Source organism: Nomascus leucogenys, chromosome 2 (genome assembly GCF_006542625.1).
Source record: "Nomascus leucogenys isolate Asia chromosome 2, Asia_NLE_v1, whole genome shotgun sequence".
NCBI lineage: Eukaryota > Metazoa > Chordata > Mammalia > Primates > Hylobatidae > Nomascus > Nomascus leucogenys.
The window spans coordinates 64,084,777-64,092,706 of NC_044382.1; the positions used below are offsets into that span (position 1 = coordinate 64,084,777).

The window sequence follows — 7,930 nt, forward strand, 5'->3', positions numbered from 1 at the left end:
AATGTTGGACGGTTTAGCTTGGTGGAGGCCGTCTTTGCACTAAATTCTCCTGTCCTCCCCCTTCGAAACACACAAAATGAATTTTGAACAGATTTTGGATGAGAGGTTTTCTTCCTTTTTTCATCTTCTGAAACATTTCCCCCTCATTTCTTCTCAAATAAAGACCCAGAAACCCGGGTCAGTTACTCGGTGTACAGCTAGTCAAATACTGAGGAAACCAGTCGATATTTGCCAAAGATTGGGCATGTTCTGGGTGGTCTCAGATTTTGAAGAAACGAATTTTTTACTGCACAAAATAGTTTTACAGTCAGTTCCATCAGACAGCCCCAGGGGCTCTCCTAGGGAAAGGGGCCAATAGGCAAGGTTGCATGGGGATAAGAGAGGCAAGCGGCCAGTGGAAAACGTTTTTTTTTTTTTTTTTTTTCTAACAGTTGGGCATTTCTGTAGCTCTGAAAGCAAACTTGTTTCGTTTCAACGATAGAAAAAAAACACTCCTGTTTTGGAAATGTAACCCAGCATAAAAATACATTTGCAATGGGGAAAAAGAAGGCAGTTTAGGGCCACCCAGAAGAAAATATTTTTCCCCTGATTTTTTTTTTTAATTTGGTATTTCCCAGTGTGTGTTTGCCTCATTTTACAAAGAGCTGCCCATGTCAAGTTGTGGGTATGTGATTTAAACATTTTAATTTGAATCGCATTTTACATAGTCTAGGAAACTGACAAAAGAATCCTATAGAGAATTGTTTTATAAAGTGAATAATTGCTTCTCTACCTACCCGCCCCCCTCATTCTTCTTTTCTGTGTGTGTTTTTGGAGGGATGTTAGGGGATAAATCTGGTTTGGCTTAAAAATCACTAAAACGCAGCCTTTCAAATCCAAAACAGAGAGCTTAGGTACCCAACATTCTATAGAATGTGTTATTTCCTCAAGAGGTTGCTAGGAACAGTTACGTAGATCTACCAGGTGCAGGGAAGCACTCCACACCCTCACCCTGGTCCTGTATCCCTGCAAGACTGCACTGGAAAGACTGAAGAGGTAAGAATATAACTATTTAATTGCGGATGCTGGGTCACATTTCACGTTTCCATGCTCTTTCTTTGAAGTAATTTTTAATTTAAAATCTTAGACTCTTGGATTATTTGGGTTTGTATGGTTGAATGAAACTATCATTGACCTTAGGTATATTTATTTCTTCTTGGTATCAGACCTAGTATGATGGAGGCACAAAGCTGTTTTGTATTTTTCTTTACTCACTCTACTTATTAAGCACCTACCTACCATGTACAGGGTAACTGTTCTAGGGGCTATAGATGTTGTATTTCAGGTTTGTCTACTCAGTTTTCTTTTTCTGGGTCACTTTGCATCTTTATTGCTGGGCTTCATAAAAGACTAATAATAATCCGCTTCATCTGTATAGTGCTTTACAGCTTACAGAGCACTTTTACAAAAATTATCTCATGTGATCCTCCCACATAAACCTCAGTTAAGCACATGGCGTGGGAAGCATCATGGCTGAGTGCAAAGAACCTGGACCATGAATACAGATCAACCTGAGTACCCATTTTATAGCTGAAGAAGCTGAGCCACTAACTGCTTAGGGTCACGAACAGTTATTCTTCTTACTACTACCTGTAAGTAGTAAGCCAGTGCTCCTTTCACATGTTTGTGGACTATCTGAGAAACAGCATGCTATATACACATATAAAGTGTACTTCCCAACTTACAGAAAGCATACAACCCTAGAACCCACTCATATTCAGGATCCCCCAAAGGACGTGAGGATAAGAATCTCTCAGTTCTCTGTGAATTATTAGTAATTAGATAATACCACAAGTGTTTAATTGTTCACAATTAATTCCTGTGGGAATGAGGAAATTACCATCCTAACATCAGCAGCGGGAGATGCTTAGACCAAGGACAGATTCTATTTGGTTTTATTTTATATGATCCTCAGAATTTTATTTCTCAGATTATTGTTGATGTCCAGAGAATAACTCTCCCTCCAACCTCAGCCATTCCCTTTGCTACACACATACATCATTCAGCATATTTTTAATTTTAAAGTAGGTAATTAGAGTATTTTATATACTCTCTAAAAGAAACAACAGCAAAGCCCTTTACTGCATGTGGCTCCTAGATCTGGAGGGCAATTCATTATATCAATAAGATTCCCCAGCTCTGACTTACAGAATGAGGAGTCTGATTAGGTAAACTGAATTCCCCTATTTGTTCCCTTTTATACTTTAATTAAATATAAAATTACTTTAATTATTTAAATATGTATGCATTGGCAGTCTACTATGTTTAATATATTGATTTAGACATGAAGACAGGTTGGGATGTCACAAGCTTGGAATCTTGAAATCTTGAAACTTCTGGAATGTTTTCTCAAAACAATTTACATTAGAATTAGCTGGGGTGCTTGTTAAAAATTCAGTTACCCATCTTACTTTGCCAACTCAGACCCTTCAGCCATTTGCATTGATAGCCACTCCCCAGGTGATTTTTCTGTGTACAAAGTTTGGTCTTATACAGAATCCGTATATGCCAGTTAATTCTGCTAAGAGCTTACTTTCTTAAAGCCCAGATATCTCACATGTTTCTAAATTCAACATTTTTTTATGTTTACTAGTTTTTTTTGTATTTCTGTCAAAGGGAAAAAAACTATGAAAATTACTTATGAATACTACTCTCACAGGAAGAAAATAGGCTAAAATATGTGGTTCATAACCTAAATGAAACTAAATATCCAGTGAATTAGTCATTTAATTATTATTATTATTATTATTATTTTTTGAGATGGAATCTCACTCTGTTGCCCAGGCTGGAGTGCAGTGGTGCAATCTTGGCTCACAGGAACCTATGCCTCCCAGGTTCAAGCGATTCTCATGCCTCAGCCTCGAGAGTAGCTGGGATTACAGGTGAGCGCCCATACCCAGCTACCTTTTTTTGTATTTTTAGTAGAGACAGGGTTTCACCATGTTGGCCAGGCTGGTCTCCAACTCCTGACCTCAAGTGATCTGCCAGCCTCGGCTTCCCAAAGTGCTGGGATTACAGGTGTGAGCCAATGCACGCAGTGAATTAGGCATTTTAGGGAGAATGGTAGATCGCTAGAAATTTTGGGTTTCTGCACTAGGTGTTTCTGTTATAAAATTGATAACTCACAATCCAACTTAGTGGTGAATATGATTTAGAAGAATGTCTGGTTTTGGCTAAGAGATGACTTTTCTTTTTTTTCCAGTTTGTATCTGGTATTAATGAGGGAAGGTGCTGATCAACTTTTTTATGTCCCTAAAAGACGAGCCCTCTATTCAGCATTTCCCTAACTCATATTTGTGCACATCTCTCAGACCTACCAGAGTGGTGGTTCTCAAAGGTTGTGCACAAGAATTACCCAAGATGCTTTTTAAAGAGCAGATTTCTGGGTTTAATCCCTAGAATTTCTGAATCAATAAGTTTGCGGCTAAGCTTAGGAATCTTCATTTTTACATTCATACCTTCTCCCCAAGTACTCAGATACTTTGGGAAAACATTAGTAAGCTGTAAACTCCTTTTAGGGGACAGAGTTGTCTTATTACTTTGTATATATCCCCAAAGATCAAGGATGGCCCACTGCCCACAAGTCATCAGTTTCAATATTTGTTAACTAAATAAACAAGGGCTGATTTAGCAAGGGCTAAATCAGACAATATAACAAAGCTCTTCCCACGTCTGAGACTTTTTTATTTTTGTAGTAGAATTTTTTTTACTTGATTATTCTAGAAAATGCTTAGGATTGGGTGAGTTCAAAAAGGTAATGGCTTGTCTTCAAGTAAGGTTCTGAAAAATGAAATGATACAGATTTTAAACAAACAAATGGGAGATTTATAGGCCTATGCCAGCTTGTGAGAAGAGTGTTTGCCAGGTTTTTCTGACATTCCCATCAGAAAATTTTTTGCTCAATTTTGTGTGCCATTTTGTTATTTTGTAAAATTCATGAAAAATTAGTTTTCTTATTTATAATTTTAGGGATAAGAGATGTCATAAGAAGAAATAAAGGTTTTGTGTACTTTTAAGTGAAGGAATTTTCATGAAGGAGCAGATTAAGGTTTATAGGTAATTGAATTGAGCTCTTAAGTTATTTAAGTCCATTATGTGGTCACTGTTGACAACATAATTTGTTGAGTGTTCTTTGATGGTTCAAGAACCCCAAAGAGGGTGTGCTTTGTGATTTTTTTTTTTGAATTTAGAATAGCTAGAGAATCCCACAGGGATGCCTTTGGCTTGAATAGAGTGAAAAGTTGGAGGGGGCCAAGACTAGTGCTTTCGCATTGACAATAAAATGGACCAAGAGCTGAAATTGAAGTCAGAAGCTTGGCTTAATATGAAAGTGTTACCTAAAGTCATGGATTCCAGTTGGAATTTTCTTGGAAAACTTTTCATTAGAAACTAAGATTCCTATTTGTTTTGATGGGAGTAATAGTCCTTTTCAACCTACCTAGGCTGGAGTTGACAGATAAGATTAGCAGGAACATATTTGTAAAATATTTATTTAATACTTATTATATCCTCCAGAAGACAGGAGCTTTCCTGACATAAAGGTTACTTGCACTATTTATCATATTTTCTGTCTCCATAGAGCCTTTCACACATGCAGCTCAAACACATTTTAGACATTATCTCATTAGTCTTCTGTAAGCTTCAAGGTCCAAAGTTTTATTACTGCATTGCTTTTTACAGATAAAACTGTTTTTGTTTGTTCCTGTCAGTTATACTTGTGAAAGCAAAAAGTGGTGAATTTTATGTGAATCCAGTTAAAACCAACTGAATTGGCTATAACAAGTATAATTGGGGGAGGAGAGGCTATCAATTAGTTCAAATTTAGAAGTACATTGAGAGTGTTTGGCCAGACTAGACTGAATTAATTTTGTGACTTGTCTGCATTCTCTAAAGTACATGTGGTTTGAGGTGTTCCCAAAGTCTGCCAAGTATCAAGATTGAGGCGTTCCAGTCGGGTAACATGGTTCTTTAGTTGAGCTGACATTTAGGCGTGTTATCTGTTCTCCAAAGGCCTGCAAAACCCTGACCTCTGTGGCAAAGAAAAACATTTTTATGAAATTCCTATGTGTGTGATGGAGCACATCTATAAAACTAAAAAAGGACAACTCAGTGAGAGATACATTTTCAACCAGGCACCTATCCCATAGGACTTTTACCTAGAGTCATTTTAGTTGAAGTAAAAAGAAATGAACTGTACTGATTTTCCTCTCAAGTAGTCCCTGAAGTCCACTGTCTCTCCCCCTGGCCATTGTAGTCTTTGGAGAGGGCTAAGAGGAAAGAACTCTGAATTAGTTACATCCAATGTAAATGAAAAACAGCACTGTTTCTAATGACTACAGAGAGGACATATATAGGTCTTAATAAAAACACTGAAAGCAATGGCTTAACCATGACTCTGAAATTAATGAGGCCAATGCCCAAAGGCAATCTTAAAAAAAAATCAGTGGTGGGATTGGGAGGTGGGGTGAATGAGGCAATGAAAGAAAAAGGGTAGATTTAGAGATTGGTCACTTTGATCATTCTTTTTTTGATTCTGTAACCTCTGCTTCTGTTCTAGGAAGGAAATGATGCCAATCATTTTGTTCCTTTTTTTGCCTCCCCCGCTTCTGCTCTATTCATATACTTGGCTTTATCCCCCCATAAACATTTCCACAGCAAGAAATAGTGATAAGAATGATATTTTTTCCTATAATTATCTTCGTCTATTTAATTCATGAATGTCTTCCATATTTATTGTATGCTTACCATGTGCCAGACACTATGTTAGATGTTGGGAATGTACTGTTGAATACAACACACATGGTCCTCTGCCATCATGCAGAGGCATATGGTCTCAGACTTTTGAATTGTAATAATCTCTCATATATTATTTAATTCAATCCTTATAACAGCTACTTGAAATAGCCAGGATTTCTGTTTTTCATTGCATACATAATGAAATTAAGCTTAGAGAAGTCCAAATGATTTACCTAAGATCACATAGCTCATAAATTGAGTAATCAGGATGGACACCTTAATTTTCTGAATTCCAAGACAGTGTTCTTTCTGCCACATCATGCCACTTCCCGAAGATCCAAGGTTCATCCCAGTTGCTTTTTTAAATAGCACAGGCACCAATTATGCTATTCATATTTTAGTGGGTTTTTATTTTACTCAGTAATCCTTCTCCTACTTTGTTGGATATTATTGATCATCATAATGAACTTTACCCAAGAAATTTACAATCCCATGATATCTATTCCAATAAATCATTCCTAGCTCTTAAAGCAGAATAGATTATCTTTGTAGTGTATATTTTTCAGAATGTTCTCTGTTTTGCAGCATCCGCTCCCTCAAAGGTGAAAACCAGAAATTGGCAGTAGATGATAGGCAACTATTAAATATAATGTGAAGCTTTAGTCTCAATAGGTTTGGACAAATAATAAATGAAAGTAATTTTCAAAACTGAATGGAAGTAATACTAAGAAAGGCAGCAGAGTGAAAAGAACACTGGACAGAATGAAGAGACAAGACTTTCAGTCTCTGTCCAATTTTGGGAGACTTAACTCACTTTCCAGGCCTCAGTTTCCTCAATCAAGAAATTGGATTTTAGGCACCTTTTATCCGTAATTCTAAATCCGAGTTGCAAGGACAGAGAACCTGGAGGACTGACACTGGGGAGATTACAGAAGGCAGAGCTCCAGAGGGCAAAGCAAGAAAATGTTACAAATCTATTTATTCAATCCTTGAATCTGAGTATATCTGTTCCACTATCGAAATGGTTCCCTTTACTTTTTTCCTCCCTTTAAGTCAAGCATGAATTTTTCATATTTCGTATAGTGTTTGCTTTAGAAATATAACAGCTTGTAAACGTAACAAGCCAATAGTATGAAAAGACTCTGGATTGACTTTGATTTTCCCACTTAGAAGTGACACCACTCCTAGATATACTGGAATATGTTTTTAGCCCATCATGAAAGATTTCTGCAGATAGCCCTATATCCTTTTCAGCACAGCAGGCAGATAATGGCTCCTAATCATCACCCAATTGATTTTGACAATATTTCTTTGTGAGTGAATAGGATGAGTGGGGAACATCCCAGGGGGCTGGGAAAGTATAGCTAAGGGAGTCACATAAATCCAGGAGTGAGACAGCCAGTGGTAACTAAAGGGGCAGATGAGCTTAAGAAGGGGTTTACCTGTTCTCACAGCCTCCACTAGATCTTTGCAGTCCTGCCTTTCTTGTGATTTTCTCTGGTATGGCTCTAACAGTTCTCCTGATTCTTCACTTGCTTCCTACCAATCACTCAGTTAGCAAATATTAGTTGTTATTACTTGTTGAAAGGATGTCATTGAGGGGATGGAGGAATTCAGCAAGATGCTTTCATAACCTTAGAGATACTAGTGGCTCTAAGCATGAAGGAACCAAGGATTTATGAATTTATCCAATTGTAAGTTAAAAATTAAGTTTTTTAGAAATCGGTAGAGAGAATATCAGAACTCCAATCAAATAACATCAAAGAATACACCTTTGCTCTTCATTGAAAGTCTGGTTCATGGGCCTGGTGTGGTGGCTCACACCTGTAATCCCAGCACTTTGGGAGGCCAAGGCAGGTGGATCACCTGAGGTCAGGTGTTCGAGACCAGCCTGACCAACATGGTGAAACCCCGTCTCTACTAAAAAAAATACAACAACAACAAAAAAATTAGCCGGACATGGTGGCAGGCGCCTGTAATCCCAGCTACTCCGGAGGCTGAGGCAGGAGAATTGCTTGAACCCGGGAGCCGGAAGTTGCAGTGAGCCGAGATCGTGCCATTGCACTCCAGCTTGGTGACAAGAGCAAGACTTCATCTCAAGAAAAAAAAAAAAGAAAGTCTGGTTCATGAATGTATATTTATATGTTTTAGGTTA

At 37.7% G+C, this 7,930-nt stretch overlaps 1 long non-coding RNA gene across 1 annotated transcript; it reads left to right on the forward strand.

The window, feature by feature from the left end:
- The first annotated feature begins 4,182 nt into the window (after nucleotides 1-4,182).
- LOC105739344 lies at nucleotides 4,183-6,793 on the forward strand. The gene is made up of 2 exons (XR_001115253.2): nucleotides 4,183-4,580; nucleotides 6,361-6,793. It is a non-coding gene; the product is annotated as an uncharacterized LOC105739344 (long non-coding RNA).
- Nucleotides 6,794-7,930: the final 1,137 nt, after the last annotated feature.